Source organism: Sturnus vulgaris, chromosome 12 (genome assembly GCF_052056855.1).
Source record: "Sturnus vulgaris isolate bStuVul1 chromosome 12, bStuVul1.hap1, whole genome shotgun sequence".
NCBI lineage: Eukaryota > Metazoa > Chordata > Aves > Passeriformes > Sturnidae > Sturnus > Sturnus vulgaris.
The window spans coordinates 11,410,001-11,435,167 of NC_142254.1; the positions used below are offsets into that span (position 1 = coordinate 11,410,001).

Consider the following 25,167-nt stretch of genomic DNA (forward strand, 5'->3'; position numbering starts at 1 on the left):
ATAACTGTGGTATGAGGTCACCTGGGGCCCAGAGGTCAGAGCTCAGGGGCTTGACAAATGAAAGGTTAGAGCTCATGTTTTGGGCAACAACACATAGGAACCAATAAACCAACATCAAACCTCTCCCCTCTGATGCACTGATCCATAAGAATTCGCGGCTCTGCAGCGCTACAATTGTAAATAGTCAAGATACAGAATATTAAATAGAAGTAAAGGTGTACTAACCCGCTGTCATTACAGAAAACAAATGCACAATGTACCAGCCTCATGAAAACAAACACTTTGGGTGGGTGTTATATTTTCTAGTAGATGGTAGAAAAACAAAAATGCAGTTTGCAGGTGAAGAAAATTAGTCATGTGGTCAGCTGGATGGAAAGGGAGACACAGAAGAACAGAGAAAGTGTGTTTAAAATAGGAAAAGATATAGAAGAATATTTTACCTTTATTTTGAAGGGAAAATTGCTGTTTAAAAATTACGTAATATTTGTAATTATCCCTCAGCTTCTATAGATGTCTGTAGATATGCATGTATTACCCCTATGCATGCATCTGAACAAGCTGAACCACAGCCCGATGCTTCTCCTCAAGGTGAGAAAGAGGGGGTGCAAGGTCCCTGGGGCAGAGCTGTGGGCAGCTCCAGGTGCCTCGGCCTGAATAGCTCATGAGATGCCCCAGACAGGACTGGGGGGCCAGTGGGGAATTGGCCAGGGGGAATTGCTCAGTGGGGAATTGCCCAGTGGGGAATTGCCCAGTGATCTCTCCCCCTGTAGCTCCCTGTGCTGGGCAGGCCATAGCCCTGGTAAGGGAGCACCTGTATCCTGTGTCTAAGAATGATGGCAAGGAGGAGGATGAAGAGGAGAAGGGGTGGGGAAGAGATGCAACATCTTCAGTCTAGAGATCAAATTTGGGGCAACCTTCAGCCCTTACCTCCTAATTCTACATCCTGTCTTTCCTTGCACCTCGTTACTCACAGGGCTGTCAAATCTGGACTCCAGCCTGCTAGATTAAGGACTGCAAGTTTATTTAAAAGGAAACAAAACAAAAACACACCAGTTTTCCTCATTACTGGCAGCCATCAGGATGGCTCTCTGCAGGACCACACAGGGAGCAGAGGCAGTGGCATGCTGACAATTAGCTGGCCCGTCAGCTCGAGCTTGGAGCACTGCAGGGTTTGGATGCTGCAGAGCATTTTCAAGTGCTAACAAGGAGCTGGGCTGTCTTTGCTGATGCACAGTTTCACGATGTGCCCCTCTGCCCCAAACCCTCTTGGAGCCAAGCTTTGTTTCAAGGTTGCTGCCTGACTGGGGCTGTGCAGCTCCCCAGTTCTGTGGGGACTCCAGGGGAGAGGAGATGGTGCCCAAGGGTGTGTGCTGGTACCTGCTGGGCTATCACCTGCATCGTGCTGGGGGTGGGCACCCACTGCACAGTGCCTGAGAACCCAGTCAGGGCATAAGAGAGCCACCTCCACACAGGGTGCTGCCCTGAGACATCAGGGCAAGGAGTCAGCCACCTGGGCTCTGGCTGAATGTCTTGGTGTGGGATGGGTCCAAAGGAACTGGGATAGGATTTGCTTTTCTTCTGCTTCTTTGCAAGGCACAAACAGGCTGTCTTGGAGATGGCTGGCTGCATTTTGCATTCTATTTTTCCTAGACTTGAATTGATGAATATTGCCCAGAAGAACAATTGTGGGGAAATGGGGAAATTCTTATGCATAAAATTCAGCTGAGCCGTGACCCATAAAGGACTTCACACTGCCCATAGTATGGCAGGCTATCAAGTTACACAATTCAACTGTACAAAAATAATAGATGCAATTAGTTTAACTCACTAAAAGCGTTAAACCTATACAGGGACTTAGAACATTTAGAGTCACCTTTGAAATCAGAACGTGGTGATTACACTCATATGTGCCCACTCAAATAAACTGCACCCCCACAATAAGAATTCCTCACATGCCACCTACCAGGGACTTTAGGAGTGCCCCTCAGCCTGGTTGCCTGGAGAAGATGAAAGCACTGAGCAGATTCCAGGTAAGTCAAATGACTATTTGGATGCATTATCTTGTTGAACTGTGACAGTTTTAAAATCAGACTAAGCTGCTGTATCTTATTCTGTGACTGGGTAGATAATGTCATATCACTGATGAGAAGAAAGTTTTTAGTTTTTACTATCTCTGCTTATAACTTGAACTGTGGAGAACTCCTAACCTCTACTTAGGGAGTGAGGTCCTCAAGGTGTACAAGCCCTGAGCAAAGATCAGCACGCACACACACACATATGGATTCCTGTGTATAAATACATTTAAGATGTGCTGACACACAGCTGAACCTGCCTGCAAGGACGCAGCAGACCTAGGCACCTACCTCTGGTTGATCCTGAACACAAAATAACTCTACATGAGCACATAAAGCAAAGTGTAATTTGTCTCAGGGAAGTCTTGTGCCTTTTCCCGATGTGGTTCAGCCCCAGCTCTCTGACTGGCTGAGCTGCTGTTACAGCTGCTCAGACTCTTGCATGCCTTCAGGCTTCCATTCCAAGAGCACTTCTGGTGCCAGAGGGTTTTGGCAACAGCTATAATGTGAATGATTACTTCCATTGAGGAAACCATCGGTGATAACAGTGATGAGAAGGTGTGTGTGGTGTAAACCACAGCTTGCTGAGGGCATTAGAGCATGGGGGTATGCAAGGACAGGCTCTAGGTGCTGCTGGGGAGGAAGCTGGTCTGCAAATGAAATAATGGCATGTTAGGAGGGGAGTGAATACGTTAAACAGAGTTTAACCCCTGAGCAGCCCTGTGAATGAAATGTTTCCAGACTTGGCTTGAGCTAGGTGTTCACCCAGCTAATGAAAACACTACACCCCTCTGTCTAACCAGCCTAGTGTATTCACCAGGCATGGCTGTGAAAGGAAATATATTTTGGCCACTTCTGTTGCCAAGTTGCCTAATGCCAATGTGGACATTATAAACCCAAGCAGTATTTAAGTTGCTGTGAACTTAAATTTTATTTTCTTACCCAGCTGCCCAAGCCAGTTTACATGCTGATCAGTATCTGCAGCAGCCTGGGAATAATCTGGCCCCAGCTCCTTGGGCAGGGAAGTAAATCCTTTCTGACATCAATGAACTGAAAAATTCTGAGGTCTGGCAGTGACAAAGGGAATAGTGAATGAAAGCAGTATTTCCTTATATTGATCTACCTTTCCTGCTCATCTACTAATAACGTTGGCTGTTTACCCTCTGTAATAAGCTGTGATAGGTGCTTTCACTGGCATTAGCTTTCCAGTTCTCCCAGTACACAGGAAACAGGGAGCCCCCAAATAAAGGAGCTAGCTAGAACCACATGAAATTAAGCATGTTAATATTTTAAAGTTTGAAATTCAACCACTTGTGTGATTGGTTGAATATTTAGATCTTGATTTTACTCCCATAGTCATTTTCTGGGTTTTTGGGGATTCCTCTACATGGGGAATTCAGGGAGACACTTTGTATCCTTGTCTCAGCTCTGTATTCCCTACCATTTGAAGGGTGTTGGATTTTAATCTGTTTTTTATATTTCTGCTTTGACTGGTATTTCTCAGGCTTGTATTGTATATCACTGAGGGCAGTAACATGCTCCCATTTTAACCCAAAAGTAAATGCTATTTGTTAAGTTACCAGTAGAGACTTGGCACATTTTAAAGATATGGGACTGCTTCTGAATAGCATCTACACACATGATGGTTCTGCAGCCTGAAGAAAGTGCAGATGACAAAAAGTGGGTACAGCAAAGGTTTATAAGATCAAGAGTGTCATGGAAATAATTATTTGGAACAAGAATGCAAGAACTCAGTGGATGTTCGCATAACATGGAGTGAAATTGTGGAATTAAATGCCCCTGGATGTTGTGGATATCAGAATTTTACATGGTCTTAAAAACTGATTATGCAAAGTCATGGATGGGAAGGTGAGGGAAAATCTATCAAAGACTATAAAAAATAATCAAGATACCAGCCCTGACTCAGTAAATTGGAGCTGCTGGGTACAAGAAGTTGGAAAGCTGTGCTATAGAAGAAGCAGCATCTAGACACCCTTTCCTTGCCTCTTTTGTGTCTGCTGCTGGTGGAGAAGGAGCAATGCCTTCCCTAGGCAGGACAATTGCTCTAGTCCCATATATAGTGTAGCTCAAGTTCAGTTCAAAACAAAACAAAATAAGACAAACAACAATTAAACCCCAGAGGAACACAGATACATACCTTATTAACAGCTTGGTGCCTGCTCCCCTGACAAGTGAAGATGGGTGTCTGTCCTGAGGAGTGGGAAGCTGATGTTGAGCACACCTTGACAGGGAGCTGTGCTGTGCTGTTCAGCAGGGATCCTTAATGTTCATAACAAGACAAGTTGGTCTTTGCTGAAGGAGAAACCAGAACAACAAGTTAGAGGATTTTTTGGGGGAAGATTCTACATTTCGATTTCTTTCAGTTTGATAGAAATTAGAAAAGAAAGAGTTTTTGCAAACTGGTCACTGATATGCAAATTCTATGAATAGAAGTCAGTTAAATCCAAAAGTGAAATACAGAACTGAGCCAGCCAAAAAAAGAGTTCACTACATAAAACCTACTCTGCCATACTCATATTTTACCTTTTTGCATTTTGCTGGTGTAATAGGAGAGTCTTATGTGAAGATAAGAATGTTGTTTCCTTCCTTTTCATACACAGAATAAGACTTCAGTCAATAAATATTAATTAGAAAAAAGTATTTAATCTAGAGTACTTTCTCATGGTGCTGAGGTCTGGATGTGAGTTAGAGAAGGACAGAAGGGCTAAAGACACTCAGACCTGAGGCAGAATGAGAGATTGCAAAGAATGTGGTTGTATGCCAAGACCAGAGCTAGAAAAGACAGACAAATGCATTTGAGATAACTCACAAGGATAGGACTACCAAGAAAACACACATTAGTGAAATCAGAGATTTAGGTGAATCTGAAGAAACTGCCTTCAATTTATCACAGTTGCTATTTCAGTAGTTCATGGGCTTTTTCCCCATAGTAGTTTACCATGTTTACTTTGGCACTTGTGGGGAAAACGTCAATGAGAGAACTACTGTTAGTGTGCCCTGCTGTGTGACGTTGAGTTATTCCAGCACCACAGCAGCTATTTTCCAACAGATTAACATTCAGATACTGGGGGAGTTCACTCAGTTCATATAAATCTGTATAGAAATTTTATTAACTTATAACTTTTTTTATTTGGTTGGCCACCTACGAAATGAAAACAGATTGCTTACATTTTTGAAAGATAGAAGAAGTTTGTTTTTTTTTTAAGTGAATAAAAATATATGCTTTTCTGGAAAGCTTAAAGTGCTAATCTCTGAAACAGTGGCACTGGGTTATTCAGCTCTTTTTTGGGAAAAAAAAAAAAAGCCAAAACAGACATATATGCAAAACCCCACAAGTTAATTTCCTCCTTATTGGATTTTTTTTCCCCATTTTTTTGTTTACATTAATAGAAATATGTCACCACAAAATAAAAACAAAGCCAAAAAGGATGGGTGCAAAATTAAGGCACGAGGTTGGCACTCGGGAGATCTGGTTTCGGTTCCTGGCTCTGTCAAACATTTCCTATGTGACCTTGTAAATGTCACTTTTGAGCATGTAAAACCATCTGGCCTGATCTAGTGAAACATGTATTTAATTTTAAGATGCAAGTAGCTCCACTTACATCTCACACGCTTAAATTTAAAGACATGTTTACATGCTTTGCTGGTTGGGAGCCACGATGCTCAGCCTCTTGCAGGGAGAAGGATTCCCCAGCAAGGATTCTCTGCCTCCAGGAAGAGTTGGGCTCTTTGGCTCCAAGTTCTCCAAGCAGAGGCAGTGACTGCATGTGCAGCAGCAGCAGCACAGTGGGGTTTCCATTCTGGGGGCAGGAGCAATGCCTAGAACTCCTATGGATAAAAGCTGTAAATTCAGATGCCTTCATTGTAAATAAAAATCTGCATTTAGGCACTGAAACACTGGCCTGGCTTTTTAGAGTTGCTGAGCAACCAACACTCTCATCAGGTTAAGAACCCACAAATGTTTTGTGGTTCAGAAAATTAGGTCACTTATTTGGAGGCTAAAAATAGATTTTGAACCCCAATTTCAAAACTTGAAACTTTGCCTTTATGTCTTAAATATATTGTAAATATCCTGTCCCTTTCCACTATAGCCATAGACTCCAACTTCATATAAAATTCAGATTCAGAAGCAAAAATGCCCTCATTCAACCATTTCACTGTTTGTTAAATGTAATTAAAAAGAGTAGAATTCCACTGAGACATTTTAAATAATGTATATAATATACATATGTGTGTACACATGTTTTTAATGTACTTAGTATATACAATGTTATTTTATGGCATAGCAGATGTTTCTTAATTCCCTGACACCATGCACTGGAGTAAGATTATGCCAGCCTATTTTATTATGAATAATGTGCTTGCTCCGTCATTAAGTGGGTTATTAAAGACATAAACAAAGTTTTATGCCCTACTTTTCAACAGCTGTTGGTGGTCTACAAAGTGATAATCCCGCTTTCAGCAAATATTCTTAGGCTTAAAACTAAAATAAATAGATTTCATAGGCAACTAGTTGAGTCATGAGTGGGCAGATGGTAACTCTGTGACATCTCCAGCATCACGGAAGCATCAATGGCATTATTCTAAGAAAAGCCCTTCGAGCACAGACTGGGAATGAGATGGCTGCTCCATACATCATTTTTCCTCCAACCACACAGTAACTCCTATACTAAGCAAACAAGCCCGACTGGCATTTATTTCAGCAGCAACAGCAGGGGAGGAAAAATTTAAAAGCAAATGTTTATTTTAAATAAAAAAATAAACATGTCATACACACACACACACACACAAATCCAGTACATGTGACAATAGCTGTTTTTTCCTTCCTAATGAACTAACTATGCTGCAAAGCCACAGTTGCAAACCCTGTAACCTCAGCTTTGGAGAAAATCATCTGACTGTGTTGGATAACTTCAAACAAAAGGGTAGAGGGGACAGTAAAGGTTAGGTGTCCGTGTCCCACCACGGGCGCGGTAGCGGTTAATTTAAACGGATGTGACCCTTGCCTGACAAAGCTCCAAAGGTGTGTGGGGAAGAGGTTTATTCTTATAAATAGGACTGATGCCAGGTCAGCCAGCCCCCCTTGCTTTGGACTTCCTAAAGAAAACAGCTTCAGACAGCTGAGCAGAAGAGTTATGGAGAGTGCTGAGATAGGAAATATCTACAGTTCCTGATATATTATGATTGGCCTCGGGAATGAGGAAGCTGAGAGACGAAGGTAGTCCTAAAGGGTGCTAAACTGTACAGTGCTAATGTACACAACAACATCCTCATACAAGCAGATGTTTTAAAAAAAGAAAGGGAGGGGGGATGGAAATTGTATTTAGACCACGTTGCACTCACCCTAGGGAGGAAAAGTAAAAAAAAAGAGAGAATGTGGAACCAATTTTCAAGCTTGAGCAACTGAAAATCTATTAAATGATTCTGTCATCAACATGAGATGAGAAAAAAAAGTAATAATTTATACAACAAATTGGGTAATTGTAGCTGCACGGACAAATGATATTTCTTCCCTGATAACTGAATAAACATTGTTACAGGAGGAAGGTTATAAGGAAATGGCCACTTTAGTGAACTACAACTACCAGGTCTCCTGCTTCTGTTCATATTAAGAGACAGGCATTGAGGACTGAGGGACATATATGCTCTTGATCATAAATATTTTGATTTATTTTGTTCCTTTTTTTTGGAAAGCATATTTCACTTGTTAAAAATGGGCTCAACATCATATAACTAGAAGCAATCTTAGCCTGATCACTGCATCATGCCAAACTCAAGCGAATTTCTTTTCTAAGAGATAGAAATATAAACTGAAGGAATTACAGGAACAATACGGAAACCACACAATTTACTTGTTTATCGACTCTATTTTCTTAATTATGAACTGCATAGAAAGTAACAAAACAAACAGCACAAACTTGTAGTAGATACATAGAGAAAATAAATAGTGGGAACAGCGTGGAAGCAACGGCAAGTTGGGGTAAAGTGAGGTGTCAGACAACAACTTCTGGGTCATCATCATTAATACTGGAATAACGCAGCAGTCAGCCGGGGTCAGTGGAAGAACCAAGACAGCAAACCCAAAACCACTGAAAATCCAGTGTACATTCCCACAGAGCACATGTGGGAATGCACAGATAGAATGGTTAAATTCCTAAGTTTCAGGGCCTTCACATTTTTATTTTCTTTTCTGTCACAGACTTCCTGTGGGATGCTGGGCAAGTCACTTAATAGCTTTTACGCCTTTGTATTGTTCTATTCAAGATTATACTGGATTTTGCCTGTGGAGACCAGGCCCTTAGTGCCAGAAGCTTTTCTAGAAGAGTCACTGTTGGACTAAAATTTCTTTATAAACTTAACCTGGGAATTTGTAACATGCAGTACTGACCGCAAAACTCACTACCCTTCAAATTAGGACAACTCTGTACAGATTTACTTGGCAGGGTTCTTCTAAAACACAAGCCCAACAGAGAACTCACCTTCCTTGGGGAAAAACGAAAAATTCCGTTCCCTGGCCAGGGCATGAATCTCCCATGCAATGATGCACTACCCATGTGTGAGGAAGAGGGTGTAGAACAAGGCTGAGTTAAGGGCTGGGTTGTGTGAGGTGTTAAATCATCCCCGTGAGCAGCAGCACGCGTGTGCTCAGACATCAGCACTTGCCAAGGGCTGCGCTGGCAAAGAGCTCTGCTCCCTGTGATCAAGGTTGGCTTTGAGAGGCTGAAACGAGAGGAGATAGAACGTGAAAAGGATTTTTGCTAGGATCAATTTCCTGTCTATCTTTTTGTGTATGCTTCCATCTATTTGAATACATGCATGTGTGTAAACAGAGCCAGTCCCCATCCCCCCCATGTCTGAAATGAAAAATAATAAAAATATATTTACATAGCTTAAACATTAGGCTATTAAAAAGCTATAGTTGGTATAACAGAGGAGAAAAAATTACAAAGAATGATTTGCATAGCAAACACATTTCACAGCTGTTTTGGACAAATGCCCTTGGTAAATATGTTTAAAGTCATGTACAACAAGAATATTTTATCACAAGTAACCATGTTTTAATAAACACTTAGTCTTTTTGTATTTCGTTCTTTCTCATCATAATAATAGAAATATAACACCATATATCACTGTAAAACACATTTCCACATAAATGCTGATAAGCACAAAATATTTTTCATCATTTACATTTTAACTGTAATAATATATGGCAGGATTAAAGCTGCATCCATCATGTGTCTAACTAACCTTGCTGTAATGAATTTTTAAATGTAATGGTTTCTGTCACAAAGTAAAATCATACATAATATCTTTTGACACAGTATGCTGGTATATGCGAGGTTTTAAAATGTAAATGCAACTTCATTTTTAATTAGATTTATAAACTCGAATCACTGTTTTCTTTACTATAAACCAAGGGGTAAGGAAAAAGTGTGAGTCTGTGTCAAGCCTGCAAGTTTTTTCAAGTGCCTTTCTCACAGGAAACATGCACATCCAGCGTGTAGAAAGCGAGTCGCAGTAGAAACAAAGGATTATCAGAATCATAGGGAACTAAAGCTCTTTAGGCTGCCTGAAGGGTGCCCGGGCTGAGGATGGGGCTCTGCCTGGGTGCAGAGATGAGGGCTGGCATGTCCCCACACAGCCCCCTTCCCTGGCGCTGCTTGAAATAACAAATAATCCGGCTCACAAGAGGAGAATCATTAAAAATAATTTGCAGGAGCTTTCTGTTCCGCGAGCCCTTTTTTTGATACAATATTTCCTTCAGTGATTATCGCTGTGGACATGTTCCTGCCATATGGATGGGAGCCGGGCGAGGAGGAGGCTCAATACCTGAGTGGTTAATTAAGAGCTGTTGCTGGGCCACAAGAAGCAGGTTTGAAATCCCTCTTCACTCACCGACAATGAGTAGCTTTTTTAGCAGCAGAAGTCACTGGGGACAGCCAGAAGCGCAGGGTAATTATTTGAGATAACACAGAGCTGAAGAGCGGGCGCGTGTGTGCGGGTGCGTGCGGGGGTGCGCGGCTGCGGGGGAGGCACCTCCGACAGCAGGGCAACAGCACAGAAAAGTCTATCATAAAAAGGTCAACATCTCCTATTTTTCTGTACAGTGTCGGCAGTCTGCAATGCCTTTTTGGAATGAATGACAATGGATTTATCTTTTTAAAAATTTTTTTTTCCTCTCTTTTTTTAAACGAATCTAATTCTGTATTCAAACTTTGCAATGGTGAGTGCAGGTCCTGGAGGCCAATCTGGATGAGCTGTTCTCACTTTATCAGCGCAGATGCTGAAATGACTTTGAATGCGTTGTTGCAAAATAGCAGTAATTTCAACATTAACTTGTGTAACCCTGTGCTCTCAAGAACAAAGAAAAAGCAGTGAACTGAAAGCCATGAATGAAATGAGGAAAGTCCATAAGTTCTTAGAAATTTAGGGCTAGATTCTCAGCAGGGTAAATCTTTTTACTGCCACAGGAACAGGGAACACTGTTTTGGCTGTAAATGAGCAACTCATCCAAACCAGCTGCAGATCTGGGTTTTGGCCACAACATTGCTTGTGGGCGGGAGGGTCCTAGGTTATTATTTATGCCATTCAAAACATACACCAAGGCTCAAAGGGATAGTGATTTCAGGGATGATCTTGCTGCAATGTATCCCGTTCACTATTTTTCTTAAAAATGTAAAGTACTTTCAGAGGCTATGTTTTCGTAAATGCTTCATATCCAAACTATTTATGAAGTCAAGTTGCCATTCAATTCCAGCACTGTCCTATATTTTATACAGATTCTAAGACCTGGTGAAAACTGAAGACAAGCTGTGTAGTAATCTATGGCGCTACTACATTTTTTTCTCAGATCCGCAGAAGAAAATATGAACGTCCCTTTCCTCAGTCATCTAATCTCGGTCTATCTACATTGTGGGCTCAAAATACTATTTGCCCCTTTGGTAGGTGGGTTGGCTTTTTTTTTTTTTTTTTTTTTTTTTTTTTTTTTTTTAAACAAGCCTTTCTAGTATATTACTGAGCAAATGACAAAACCTCTGTCATACGCTTTTTTGGCATTTCTAGAAAATCCCACATGTCATCTCTAACTTTGGAGGCTTAAATCTCCATCCAAATATGAGCTTTATGAAGCTCAAATGAACACTTAGCTTTGTGCTGTGGGGTAAAAATAAATTCAAGTAAAAAAGACCCTCAACCTCCTCTCCACACACACCTTTTCACATCTTCTCAAATGCTGAGAGATAATTTGCCTGAGCAAGCAGAGGTTTGAACAAGACAGGCTCTTCAAGCACCAAAGATTTTGCAGTTTTAGGTGTGGGCTCAGCCCCCCAAAACTTCCTATTTGTGGTGTGGGGACCATGCCGTACCTGTTCTCTTTTTTATAAAAGCAGATCTTGCAAGCCTTTGATGTTTCCAGAGTGCAAACAATACTGCTCCAGCAGCAGCACTTTTGCCAGTATAACTGTCTCAGCTTTGTTTAGAAACTGCCCAATATGTTAATTATCTTCTTTACCTCTGTGGCATTATACTGTCAAACTGTACAACAGTCTTTAGAAAATAAAAGCTAACACCCTAAGCTGCTGTACCCGGCTCCCATAATATCTATTCACTGACAATGCCTGAGCTGTCAGATCAGAAGAAGCTTCATTCGAATAAAGGTGGGCAGATGTGTGATAATGAGACAGAAGCATACAGATGCTAATATAACTGTTCAGCAGAGCAGGCTCGTCTTCGTTAGGCAGACCCAGGTAGCAGCTGCAGACTGTCAGACGCTGGAATGCTGCTTTCTCTTGATTCTCATTTAAGATCAGCTTCGTTCGCTGTCTGTCAGTGAACTTTTCCCTCACAGGAGCCTGGACCCCTAGGTGATCAGTCACATTTCGACATAACTAGATGTCAAAAGAAGTTTAAGTTGTATGACGAACTGTGATGCATTCCCTGTGCTGGCTGGCAGTCTCAGCCCTCCAAGGCGTCTTGTTAATGATCCACCTGGAAACTCTAGAGTATTTCCTGTATTTTGTTTTCTTATTAAAATACTGGCTAAGCCTTTGTCGATATCCATGTCAGCAACTGTAAGCTCAAGACAATATTATCACAAGCATAATTTGATTTAAAAATGGAACAGTGGACCTGTGCTGACCAAGCAGCAGGAGATGCACACAGAGTGTGCAGGATGCTCGAATTGTGTTGCTGTAATTTATCCTCAACAATTAAAACAAAGTATTTGTTATCTTCTTGGGAGCAGAGGAGGGTGTTATGAGGCTTTACTAAGTTTTCTTATGAGATATGTCTGCAGCCAGGCAGCTCATTCAGCTGATGAACACAACTAGGAATAAGATAATGGTGAGCCTCCATAGATGAGCAAACAATTCAAATACACAGGAGCTTGGAAACACAAATAACCTGAGATTGTCATTTCACATACTGCTGAAACCTTTGAACTGGGAGTCTGAACTTTGTCAGCCTTTCATCTGTTGCTATGAGCTGTTTACCCACTCACACTCCCCGTTTCAGAGGGGAGACAGACCGAGGCTATTTTACATAAAATACATATGTGTGCACACAATGCAGCAATTCTTCTCCCACAATATTTGTGTGACAAGACTTAATATTATCTGGTGCTTAATCATGTCAAGCCAGTTTTTACTGTCAACCCTGACTCCCTTCTTCACTTCCCATCTGAATTGCAACATTTCTATTCTTAAGAGAGCAAACTTAACATGGCCAGGTACAATTAACAGGTTTCTTACAATCTTAAAATCCTGAATTAAAAGATGACAAAGGAAGAGATTCAAAGATTTATGATGTTCTTTCTCTTCTTGTTTGGGGTTAGAGAATTCTAAGACGTGTATTGGTCTGGCATTTGCATCATAATTTTCACCAAACAGCAATTATTAAATTTGCAATACTGATCAAAAGTCTAAGGCAACTTGCTACCTGATGGACGTCAAAAGGAATTCTCACTAGGAAGATCCATCCACATTCAGTCTGAGGTATGCAGCAACCCCCCCAAGTCTGTGGAGAGGGATGTTGGGAGGGTCAGGGTACCATACTGTGTCTCCCCTGATTTGATACAGGGCTGCTTTCATTTGTTTCTCTTCCTTCACAGACAAATCCAGCTTTTAACAGTGATGAACACTAGATTTGGTAATCTGTTTCTCTCTCTGCTTTCCCCATATCAATATAATTCCTAATTAAACACTTCTTATGGCCAGTTTATACTCACTAATACTTTCTAATATAAAACAAGATGTCTCCCCCTAGATTCTGGTATTTAGTAGCCTGAAGCTCATTAGTGCATGTGTTCTCACCCAGGAGTTTTAAATATTTAACTAGCTAGGATTCTTTCAAGAGGTCTTAACCTTATAATTTGTAATAACTTGGGGATCTCATATCTGGAGTGTAAGTTATTAAAAATGTTTCTTCCTTTCACCCTGCATTGATTTCCTACTTCTAGCAATCAAACTAAGAGCTATTAGGCCAAACAATTGCAGCTGCCTATTTATTTCATTGTAGTAAAACATAAGTGATGATAATAGATCTCCTAATAGAGATTGATCTTCCACAAAAGCCAAAACCCAAGCATGAAAAGCCTGGGTAGACAGTGTATTATGCGTTATGCACCACCTGGTTAAAATTGTTCAGCTATAGAATAATATAGGAAGGTCCACAAAAACGAGTGCACTGACTGATTTATCTACTGTTTTACTTCTGTTGCTTGTAATGGCCTGAGCATGTGATACAAGTAAATTTTGTCTAAAAATTATCTAAGGACCACCTAATGTGCTCTGATGCTACTGAATGTCAAAAATGTCAGCAGCTTCCAGTAATGACTCTCTGACATAAACAGTAAGGGAGAAATATTACAGTTACTGAAGGAGTTACGAGGACAAGCATGCATTTTCATGAGTGGTCTCTTTGAATGGCAGCAAGTACTCAAGCAGGCAGCTTTCCCTGCCAGTTAAGCTGGCCAAAGAAAGCGCTCTTCCCCTGAAAGACAATTAAAATGAGTTAAATGAATTAAAAAGGCCCTGCACAGCGAAAACACGGTCAGAGGTTAGAAACAGTAGTACCTGGATTTATGAAAATCATGCGGCTGCCAAGCCTCAGAAATTGTGTGTAACAAGGGAGCCATTCAAGTAGTAACACAAACAGCTTTGTAAAATTGAAGGCAATATACATAATTCTTAATTTCTAGGATATGGTTTTGTCAGCAGTTTTGCCATCTTAGGACTTGGGTAATATACTGATTCCTAAAATGTGATTTTTATCAAGTGGCATTGTTAGGGAGAAAGAGAGCTTTAAAAATGTATTAATAAACTAGGAACAGCAGATAAACAAGATGCCCTTCAGATTGTTATATTATTATGGTAGAGGAGATGTCGTCAGCTGGTTACACATGCTCATCATTCCTATTTTTTCAGAAGCACCAAATTATAGTAAAGAGAGGGAGAGAGAATTATGTTGCACCCAAACATGAAAATGTAAAAGCCCTCCCTCCAGCTCCTTTGTGCAAGATATTCACCTGCAATCGGTTACTGAGCTTGGCTGGTTTTGCAGGAGCAAAAGGTCTGCAGTAATTACACTCAGATATTTCAGTATTAATCTCGCACCAGAAATCCCAGAAAGCTACAGTATACTTTTTTACCCATTACATACACAAAGTCTATCAGAAAGCATTTGTCTCCCCACTCTTTATTCACTTTCAAAGGGTTAAACAGCCTATTTACAGGGCTGTCAGCAATCTGTATCCCAAATCATGAAAAAGTCTGGCCTAGTTTTGTTCAGCATGGAGACTTGTCTTCTTGGCCTGTTGTTGTTACCATCATGTAATATCCATGACAATCGTGTTGTGCTTTTTAGGGGCTCTGTAGTGCTAAATCTGAGGGGCCATTTTAAGCCAGTAAAGGGCTTTATTTATGTGGATTTGAAAGAGTCTTGTGAAGGGCCTTCCACTCAAAATCCTCTTCAGCAGGTCATCCTGGTTTCAAAAGGATTTAGATGCAGAGGCAGTGATCAGTACTTCTATCACGTTCTAATAGACTGACATGAGCATTTGTGCCTGAAAGACAGGGGGAAAAAAGTGATGCAGATTTGCCCTAAATTGGACTGATGCACAAAGCAGGGAGCGCAATTGACTGACGAGGTAACCCCTCGCACCCTTCTTTTACACTTCTAACCGGTGCCGCACAAAGAGAGAGCCGTGGGAAGCTGCACGGGAGCAAAGCATATCCATTTTCATGGACCATATGGAAATTTTGTTTTGTGTACAGAGAAAGTGTCTGATAACAGTGACCTTAACTGCCATATGTGTATGGTGAATAGTAAACAGAGCAAACCACTCAGCTCTCTGACCCTTAGCATATGGACATCTCTACCAAAGGAGAGTTTTCACAGCACATCCACTTTCACTGTCATCTCACTGGTAACCCAGGGGATTTCACTAGATTTGTTAATGAATTGCTCTATTGACTTATATCTGAGCTTGCCTCATTAGAGTAGAAGAACAAAATTTTTATCTATGTTTTCGTGAAGGGGACCAGAATGCCCCTCCTTTGTTAAGAGGTGGGTAATCTGTTGGGCTGTCATCTGTTTTGAACTAATTTATTGTGTCAGTTTAAGAAGGCTCTTCAGTGTTCATTGATGCTCAAGCTCCACTCCAAGCCTCTTTAAATCAATTTTTTCCTTGTGAGTGGAATGTTTTTTAGGCCCCTGCTTGGTTTACAAATAGCTGAACATGTTGTTACCCTGGTGCTGGCTAGCTTTAGAGTGCCAAATACAAGCAAACTCAGTGAGCCTCCATAGCACCACCTGTCATGAAATGGCTTTCAAAGCGGCTACAAGCCTTGTACAACCTTGTACCATTCACCTTCCCCACCCACCATCACTCAAACAACAGCTCTTCATAAGCTGGCCTCTACTGAACCAGGCAAGAGGGGTTCAGGAACTGAAGGTGGGCAGAGATGATAAACATTCATAATTGTAGCACGCTGCCATTAGTGATGGGCCATTGCTTTAGGACTTCCAGCATTTGAAATACTGACTGGCCCCTGATTCTTATGCTGTGATAGCCATCAATTAGCATCCTATTAAATAGTACTCCAATAGAGAACACATTATGCCTAATGGCCAATGTGGAATCAGGAGGAATTAGTAAAATAGGGTTCAATAAAATGCAAACCATAAAGATAAGCTGCTGAAGATCGGATCTGACTTTTTGTCTCTATGTTCAAAGAAATAAATGACCACTGCAATAAACTTCTTTCTGCCCCTCCCCTCACCACCCTGAGTGCACAGCATGCCACAGGATGCTGGCAGGAGTGGACACTAGGGCTGAGAGTGCTGGAGTGTGCCACTTGGAGACAAAACAAAACCTAAACATCATGTGATTGCTCATATCCATGCAAAATGCACAGTTTTGATGGCCTTTTCTTAAGGTCTTGATGAACTGGGGAGGCTCTGTGTGTCCAAAACTGATCTGATGCACATGGAAGTGAACTACCCTTAGTTGCTTTCTGCAGTAAAGCAAGCTCTGTCACACTTCTCTCTGCTCTCCTGCAGCGTGAAGGGGGAAACAAGTTTTTACTGAATAGGGGCCAAAATCTGCAATCCTCATATAAGCAGAAATCCCGCTGAGGTTTCAACAGCATCTTTGCATTAATTTCACTGCCAGCAGTCACCTTTGGGATTCTGCCACCCAAAGTAGGTGTGCTGGAGCAAAGCAGCCTCTTGATTCCAGCTTCTGCAGACTATTCATATCTGTACATTTACCACATATTTTACCTTTCAGAAGTAGTTTGCTCATGTTATTTTGAAGTTGTGTGTGAGGGTCTGGCTGTGCCAGGCCTGGCCTGGAGCACAGCACAGTGCTCCAGACAAAGAGCACAGAGAGCCCCACTAAAGATCTTCAAAGCATCAAGGCCCTACGTGCACCAAGGACACAACTCCAGCTCCTTCCCCTGCAGATGCTGCTCTCCGAGTTGCCATGGAGTCATTGGCTCACTTGGAATCAACTGTCTGCACAAATGACTCATCTTGCTACCAAAAATCTATGTGTAGAGATGGTTATTAAGAATCCAATATTAATCAAGCCATGGTATTGGAGTTGTCATAGTTATTTCCTGCTCTAAGCACAGCAAGTAACGATGTTGTATTATTTCAAATATCACAGTAAAAGAAGTGTGGGTAAATATTAATATTTTCAAAGGAAAAATTATGTTGCACCTCAATAAATACTGAGGTGTGAAAAGCAATCTGGCAGTATAGAGGGAACTGAAAAAAATCAACATTTTTTCAAGGTTCAGTCATTTGCTTATTGGCATGGCTGTCAAACATCTGTACTGCTTTCACTGGGTAAATCCTACATTTTACAATGGTACTGGAGTACCCAAACATTTGGTGTACAGAGTATTGCTGCAGAGCCCTTTATGGCTGCAAAGATTCATTGCATTTTTAAAATGAAAAATGCATAAGCAAAATGTTTACATTACCTTTCAATGCATATTTTTTAAATCTTGTTTTATATGAGAATTAGTTTAAAGCCATTTGGATTGTTTATGTTTATTCAATCTAAGACTCTTTAGGCTAAATATATCAAAGGAAATTCAAGTAAGTCCCAGCTGCCAGTGCATGAAGAGATGATGCTATCAGTACACACAAATAAATGGCAGTTGCTTCTTCTAGTGAAAATGTTGGGCTACAGGTGGATAATTCTAAGCCTGAAACTTTAAGAGATTCAAAAACCCCACAAAGTTAATTTTGGCTGCATTCCTGTGCTGCTTGCCCCATTCTGGAGTTTTCTGCTTTTAAAAAATTTCTAACCAAATCTACTCATTTTTTACTTTTTTTTTTTTTTTAACCAGACTTTCTTAAAAAACAGGAAGCCCCACTAAGAAACTCTTACCCCCCAGGCACCTCAGTTTCATTTTCATTTTCAGATTGGAGTTAATATTTGATTTTAGCTGTAAGTGAAAATAAGTGTATTGCATTCTCCCTTCATTTGCACGACAAAGCAATCCTGCAGATTAGATTGGCACAAGACACAATTCCCTCCTATCTTACAAGATACTCCAGACTGAAAAAATCAGGACGGATGCTGACTGTTCAAATTTTAACACAGGTATGTGGGAAACCTTACAACAAAGCTGCCCTCAGCACACTCGACTGGAGGTAATGCTGTTTGCCCCCCCTTTCTGAGCACTGTATTTACAGACTAACAGAGGGAAGGGTACAGTTAAAGATGAAAAAAACAAAAAAAAAACCCAAAGAGAGAAACACCAGAACATTTGACACCTTACCAAAAAAAAAAGAAAAAAAATTGCAAAGTAAATAATTTACTAGGGCAGGTATATAGCTTTGGAAATGCATTACTTTTCTTATTTCCTTTGCAGAGCAAACAGGTACAACAGAGCTCAAAAAGGCTGGGATAAAGCAAAAATATGTAGCATACTTCAATGGGCTAACTATATACTCATTGAAAATGACAAATTTGGCATCATAAAGTACAGCTGTCTGGGACTCATGATAGCTACCACAGAAATTGCTGTAATAATTACATGAAATTATGACTAATTACTAGTATATACAGGGTGTTTCACCTTATCAGATGGTATATTCACACACCCAGGAATAGATATAACATGCTGTAAGTACAGTAATCAAGATTCTATGCCACACATTCCTTTTCCTGTTGACTGTTATGGATCTGACGGACAGCTCTAAAGGGATCCTTTAATTAATACTAATAATTGATTAGTAGATCAGAAACAATGACAGTTACTTAACTGCATTTTGCAAAACCTGTGGAGAAGTTCTGCTCTTTGTTTTTGCTTCACACTGGAATGATAACAAGGCCTGTTAAGTGGTCTTGCAAAAACAACTACCTTCAAATGGCTGGGCTGGGGTGGAAAGTGCCAGGTTTTGAGCTATTTGCCATTGCAGGAGAGCAATGTCTTTCTAGAGGGGCAGCATTCAACGTGTGCATCAAAACCTTTCTGATCAGAACTCATCTAACCCAATTTTTTTTTACTAAATGAATGTAAGGATAAAAACACCCAAAATTTTATATAACTCATTCCCTCTTGAAAATGTCTCACTAGCAAAGATATTTAATGAATAGGAAAGGGAGGAGTGAAATAAAACATTTTTATCAACTTTGTTGCTATAAATAGAAGCAAAGGACCATTGATAAAACAATTGTCATACTTTCACACTGCACCCTAAGTCCTCTAGAGAGCATTCAGGATTGTAAGATCACATGTGGAGGTGCAAGCAAGCAGAGGACTTTTCATGTTCTTTGCCTCGTGATGTTATTTCCATAAGAAAAAGCTGGAAGTCGAAACTGTGACAACTTGCACTGACCCATGGGAATGCAAACATCTATCTCCTGATAACATGTCGAGATAATGCACGTCACCACCGCAGCCAGCATGAGGACACTTGTCTTCACTCATTTCATATCCACTCTATCACATTCCTGGCCACACTTCCGTATCTGTGCTTTCAACACACTCCATGCATTCCTCCAGTGAAGTGCACAACTCACTTGTTCAAACAGAACCGGGCAGCACCATTACACTTTCCTTGCCGCAGCTGAACAAAACCCAAAAGCTACTTAAATGGCTATTCTAGAAGGTCAGTGTTTCACACCCCATTACGGGAGCAGCCTTCCTTTTTCTTTTCATAAGGAGTTCCGCTATAGCCTCGAGCTAGTCTTTCCTCCTACAAGACAGAAACACAGTGTTACACTCAGCCTGCGAAATCTGGAAATGTCTCAGAGAAAAGCACACATGCAAGACTTCTTGTTTGCCATCCATTATTCTGTTGATAATTTCTCCTTTGTGCTGAAACCATAACCTTATACTGCATCCTATTTGACAAATTAGCTCAGTTTCTAACATCAGAAATAGTAATAGAACTCTTATTTTTAGAATCTTTGACTTTTTTTTTTTGGATAAGGCCCCACTGCAAAAATGTTCCATTAATGTTTTGAGGATTTCAGGGAAGATGGAAAAAATGCTGAACAAAAGAAAGAAGTACTATGAAGGAAAACTGAAAATATTTAATTTTGCAGAAATCTATTTTTTGAACATTTCTCTAACTGGGAAATAAAAACATTGACAGTCATGTGAAAAAGGAAACACTTCCCTCACTGAATTTTCTGTTTCAGAAAACATCTAGGAGGCTCTGACTGCATTTAACTCTTTAAAATCAAAATACAGTTTGGTTAGAACAAATTCAATGCCGAGATCAATTAATTTATAGTGTTTTATATTGGTTGCTTTTAGCATTGAAATTATAGTCATCAAAACTGCATTACCCTTCAGGTGTTTACAAGTGAGCCAAGGAAACTGGTATTACCTGTTGGACTCCACTGCAACACAGGGGAGCTTCTCCTGGATCTGATGTTACCTCAAGGGAAGAGTCATTTGTCTCTTTTTCCATCTCAGATGTCTTCTCATCCTTCCCTGGAGATGACACATTGAATTAAATCATTTTTCTGGTGATTAGGAGTCCAACCTAAAGTCCACTGGATTCATGGGTGTGGATTTCAATGGGTGTCAGATGTGACTTGGATTTCTTGGCTGAGGCCACAGACTGCTTTAGGCTCCTGATTTTTTCTTCTCCTCAGAGTCTGCTTACCATGTATTTCCAGGGGAGATAGAGATTTCACAATTTTTTTTGACAATGATGTCACTAATCTTAAATATTTTTAGTGTAAATTTTCTTTGAAGAGCCAATTTTCCCCACTGCCAACTTTCTGGTATTTATCACTTGTGCAATGGTTTCTAGGTAGTGGTATACATAGTACAGTGAATTCTTCTGATATTCATCTTGAGAAGCAAGAAGCAAGATTTATTACCTACCTGGTGGTAGAATGGGTGAACACCATGAGCGACAGGATACACATTTTAACTGGAAAAATTAAGATTTGTATTTAGAAACAAGCCGTTTTTAAGTTAAACCTTTACCAGATGTGATGTTGTGGCACATGCCAAATTCCTTGAAAAGCAAGGAAAACAACCCCTGAAGTTTAACATCAGTCACAGAAAGGAGTGTCTTCAAAGATCTGAATGTTTGGATTTTTTTTTAAAGTATTATTTATATTTTTTTAGGGCACAATTTGTGTATGCTGTTCAAAAGACTGGGTTTTCTGCACAATTGAATATAGTGACTAATTTTCAGAGCACAAATTACACTATTAATTTACTGCTGCTATTCTAAATAAAAGGTATTTTCCTTGCACACCAGCTATAAAAGTTCAGTCACTTAAATCACACAGATTGATCTGCCTGTGGTGGAAATTACAAATTAAGCTTTATTTATCTAGGAGGGTGCTATGCATCTGTTCTAACCTCTGACAAATTACCACAAAATCCAGCATCTGCTAATAAGGCATTCACAGACTCTAAAACTGAAAATACAACCCTTTTTGCCTAAAATCCATCAGAATCTATGAACCCTTAGAAACTAATCCTGGAAAACAGTTCTGCTATGCAACTCAAAGGTCAGCAAGATGGTGGAAGAGTACACAGTGATTTTTGAGGGCAGTAAAAGAAGAGAGACCTTTAAATAAGTAAGAACAAATGAAGAACCCTAGTTGACCCAATCTTCAGAAAAGGGATAAAGAATGAAGAAGGAAGGCTGTGTTATTTGGGCTGATGGCTGAAAACTTCATTTTTACTTGTACCTGGAAATACTTAGGCAGCTGTTGCACAGTTTGAGAACTTTGAGAGCAGGCTGCAAGCAAGGCAGATTCTGAAGAGACCACATGAGAAAGAAACTGCTTTGTCATCCAGATTTCCAGATATTCTTCAGCCTTAGGTACACGGCATTTCAGTAATTCAGCTTAGAAGTTAATAAACCCATTAATAATTTTATAATGTCTCCTATATGAATTCAAAACATTGCAGAACCCATGGGTGATCACTTTTGCTAACATGGCTTTTGGTAAGATTCCTCAGTGTAGGAAGGAGGAATGGGATTTCCTTTCTCTAACTCCCATCAGTTACTTCTACCAAGGCAGCTTACTGGAAAACTCTTATTTAAGTCTCAGGTTGAAGCATAGCGAGGAGAAGATCACCATCTGCGCTCAGCTGTGCACTCCTCCTCCCAAAAGACAAGCTGGACATATACAGTAAGTACACACGTTTTCAGAATATGAGACCTCCTGCCCTTGAGGCCATGGTCAGCAGGAGGGGTGACAAAGCAGAAGCCTGTGGTGCATGACAGCAGTCAGGGCAAATTAACCATTGCCCGCTCTATTCACAAAGAGAAAAGAATGGAGCCATTCAAGAGCAAATCCATCTGTCCCTGTGAGGGTTCACAAGAGTGTCAGAGAAACCTCACGGTCAACAGTCTCTAAGTGCTGGCACACAGGAATCCAGCAGGATCAGCATGGAAACTTGATGCTTTATCCACTGTCAGAAGCTCCACTGCCAGGGTGCTGTTTTCACAGCCTGTGTGCTTCCTGCCTGATCAGGACTGGAATCTACCTGAAGGATGAAGGTCTATACAGGGCTACTCTTTGCCAAAGACCAGTGAGGGAAAACAGAGGCAAGGCAAGAAAGACTGGCCATTTTCATCACAAAGTGAGGTTTTCCTGGACATGAAGGAAACAACTGCTTATTTAACAGCCAGTTATTGTATTTCCACACAAAATGCACCGACAACACATCTAGGAAACATCATTAGAAGATCTTTATTAGGGACCTAACCAATGTCTTTGCTTTAGATGAACATGTTTGTGTCTACAGACTTCTAAAGAGATCTATGAATCTCTTTAGGTTCTGCCACTTAAATATAAGCCAGCTTAATACACATTGCATTAGTTATCACTGGAGAACTCCCAAAATATGGATCACAGGTAACTGCAAGCAGTGATGTCCTCCCATATTTGCACAATGTGGACAAACTTCGGTGGAGCTTGCTCTACCTCATGCATCTCAACAGACACTAAGTCACATACTGGAGACAATATGTCAATTGTCAACATTCAGTCACTGCTCATCAAGCCATAGAAGATTGAACATGGATTATGAAAATCTGTACAGTTGTTGGGAATACTAATCTCAGCACCTCTAAGAAGTGAGACCATAACTTTTCTCCCTTTTCTTTTCCCCTTCTCTTTCTTAATTTAGGACAAACCAAGTCTAAAAAGCCTAGGAGAATGCAACAGTCCTCTGACCTCCTTCTGCAGTAATAATTTCCAAAAGGTCCAGGAGAATTTATGCCATTCCCTGAGTGGAAGACAGCTGTCTCTCTTCATAGCCTTTATGCCTATTCAAACAGCCTTGCATGAAGTCCAAGCCTAAGAAATTCTAGGCATGTATGATGCCAGCTTTGACAGTCTATGTGAGAGTTCCATCTCATCCATGCAGCCTGGAGGGTTCTGATAGAGAAGCAAACTAAAAATTGAAAGCATGATTCAGAACACTAACAGAAAAAATGCAGTTAGTCCTTCCCTAGGTTTATTTGGAACTGTTATCTTTCTTTGCATTTCCAGCAAACTCACTGGCTTAGCAGTAGTAGCTGACTCATTCAGTCAAAATATTCTTTTTGTGGAGCAGCACAAGAGAGTCCCAAAGATACACAGACCACATGCCACAGCCAGGGCTCTCCCTCCCATCAATAAGAAAAGGCAAAATCTCACTGTGAGGACAGGGCTTGTGCAAGGGTCACCCATCATCTAGAAGAAATACTTAAAACTCCCTAACTTCCACAAAGGATGAGGTTTCAGATCAGATAGCCAAGGAAAAGAAATGCCAGATGCTTACCCTAAAGCTGCTTTATACTGGCTCTTGAGCATGCCTCACATTTTTCAACATAAAATGGAAAGGGCTGTTAAAAAATACCAAATAATCAGAACATAAAGGTGTATAACAATCATAAAATAATATATTTTTCCTAATGTTTCAGCTGTCTGAAGGTTAGTTTTCTGGTGTAAAAGATAACTATATATCTTCTGATTTTATTGGCTGCAGATTACACTAATTATCATAAAAAATTACTACCACTAATAAAAATTCTATTATAAGTTACTTATAGTAATCTCTAGGGTACTATACTTAGCTTAGAAAAGATCGTAATTACACTGCATTACAGGGAGAATTTGTTTCCTGAAGCAGCTTTAACACTGTCTGTTTCTTTTAACACTTTAAAAGTTGTTGGGTTTCTTTTCCTCTTTCCCTTTTCAGGTCAAATGTTGCCTGTTATTTTCACTGTGCAGGATGTGATTTTATCCCAGAATAATGATCCATCTCTGTTGCAAGTGACGCAAGTGAAGTTTTAAAATCACAAATATCTGGGTGGGTTTCACCTCCCGAGGGGGTTAGCGTGTCTCAATGGAAGGATACATAAAAGGGAAGACCTAACACTCTCCGCCCAAAGGGAAACACATTCTGTATAAAATTGCTGGAAGCTAGTGGGTGTTCACGAAAAATACAATGTTCGGATTTTATTTGACAAGACAACAATTGTTATTTTCCCTTTTAGATACTTCGCATTTTACCATCTGTGAGGTTGATGACTCTTAAATGACCTTAAATCATACTGCTGTTAATGGCAGTGGTTACAGGCAAATGTGGAATTTTGTGTGCTACCTGCCTTGGATTGAACATTAAATTAAATAGCTTTACTTTGATAGCTGACACTGTAGTAAATAACCTCAAAGTCCAACTAATTAAAATAAAATTGAAACAGTGGCCATTTCTTTTAGAAAGGGTTTCAATGCTTCAATAGCAGGGCTAATCAACATCTTAATTAACAGTCATATAAAATGAAATAGCCCATTTGAGTTGCTTTAAAATACACAACTTATTTATGCAAATACTAGTGGCATATTAATTGCTAACACTAAGAAAAAAATACGCCTTTGAGCTTTACAGCTTCCTTTGCAGCAAAGTATTTGAGAACTAAATAGTGGAAAAAGAATATTACAGTAGTTAATTTTATGACAGACATGAACCAGTAGCAGAAGTGGATGCAGGAAAATTTTGTGGTGCATTTCAGTTTTCTAATTGTTTCTTTTATTCCAAATGATATTAATTAATCCAAGTAGCCTCATAATGTTCCTATT

The 25,167-nt window shown here is 40.2% G+C and overlaps 1 long non-coding RNA gene across 1 annotated transcript in view; it reads right to left on the minus strand.

The window, feature by feature from the left end:
- Positions 1-25,167, minus strand: part of LOC148222368 (uncharacterized) — a 39,042-nt gene that overhangs the window by 9,572 nt on the left and 4,303 nt on the right. Inside the window, exons 2-5 of the long non-coding RNA XR_015806169.1 lie at positions 20,957-21,005; positions 20,451-20,557; positions 8,573-8,813; positions 4,231-4,385 (exon numbers count right to left, since the gene is read on the minus strand). This is a non-coding gene — a long non-coding RNA (uncharacterized LOC148222368). The remainder of the gene's footprint in view (positions 1-4,230; positions 4,386-8,572; positions 8,814-20,450; positions 20,558-20,956; positions 21,006-25,167) is intronic.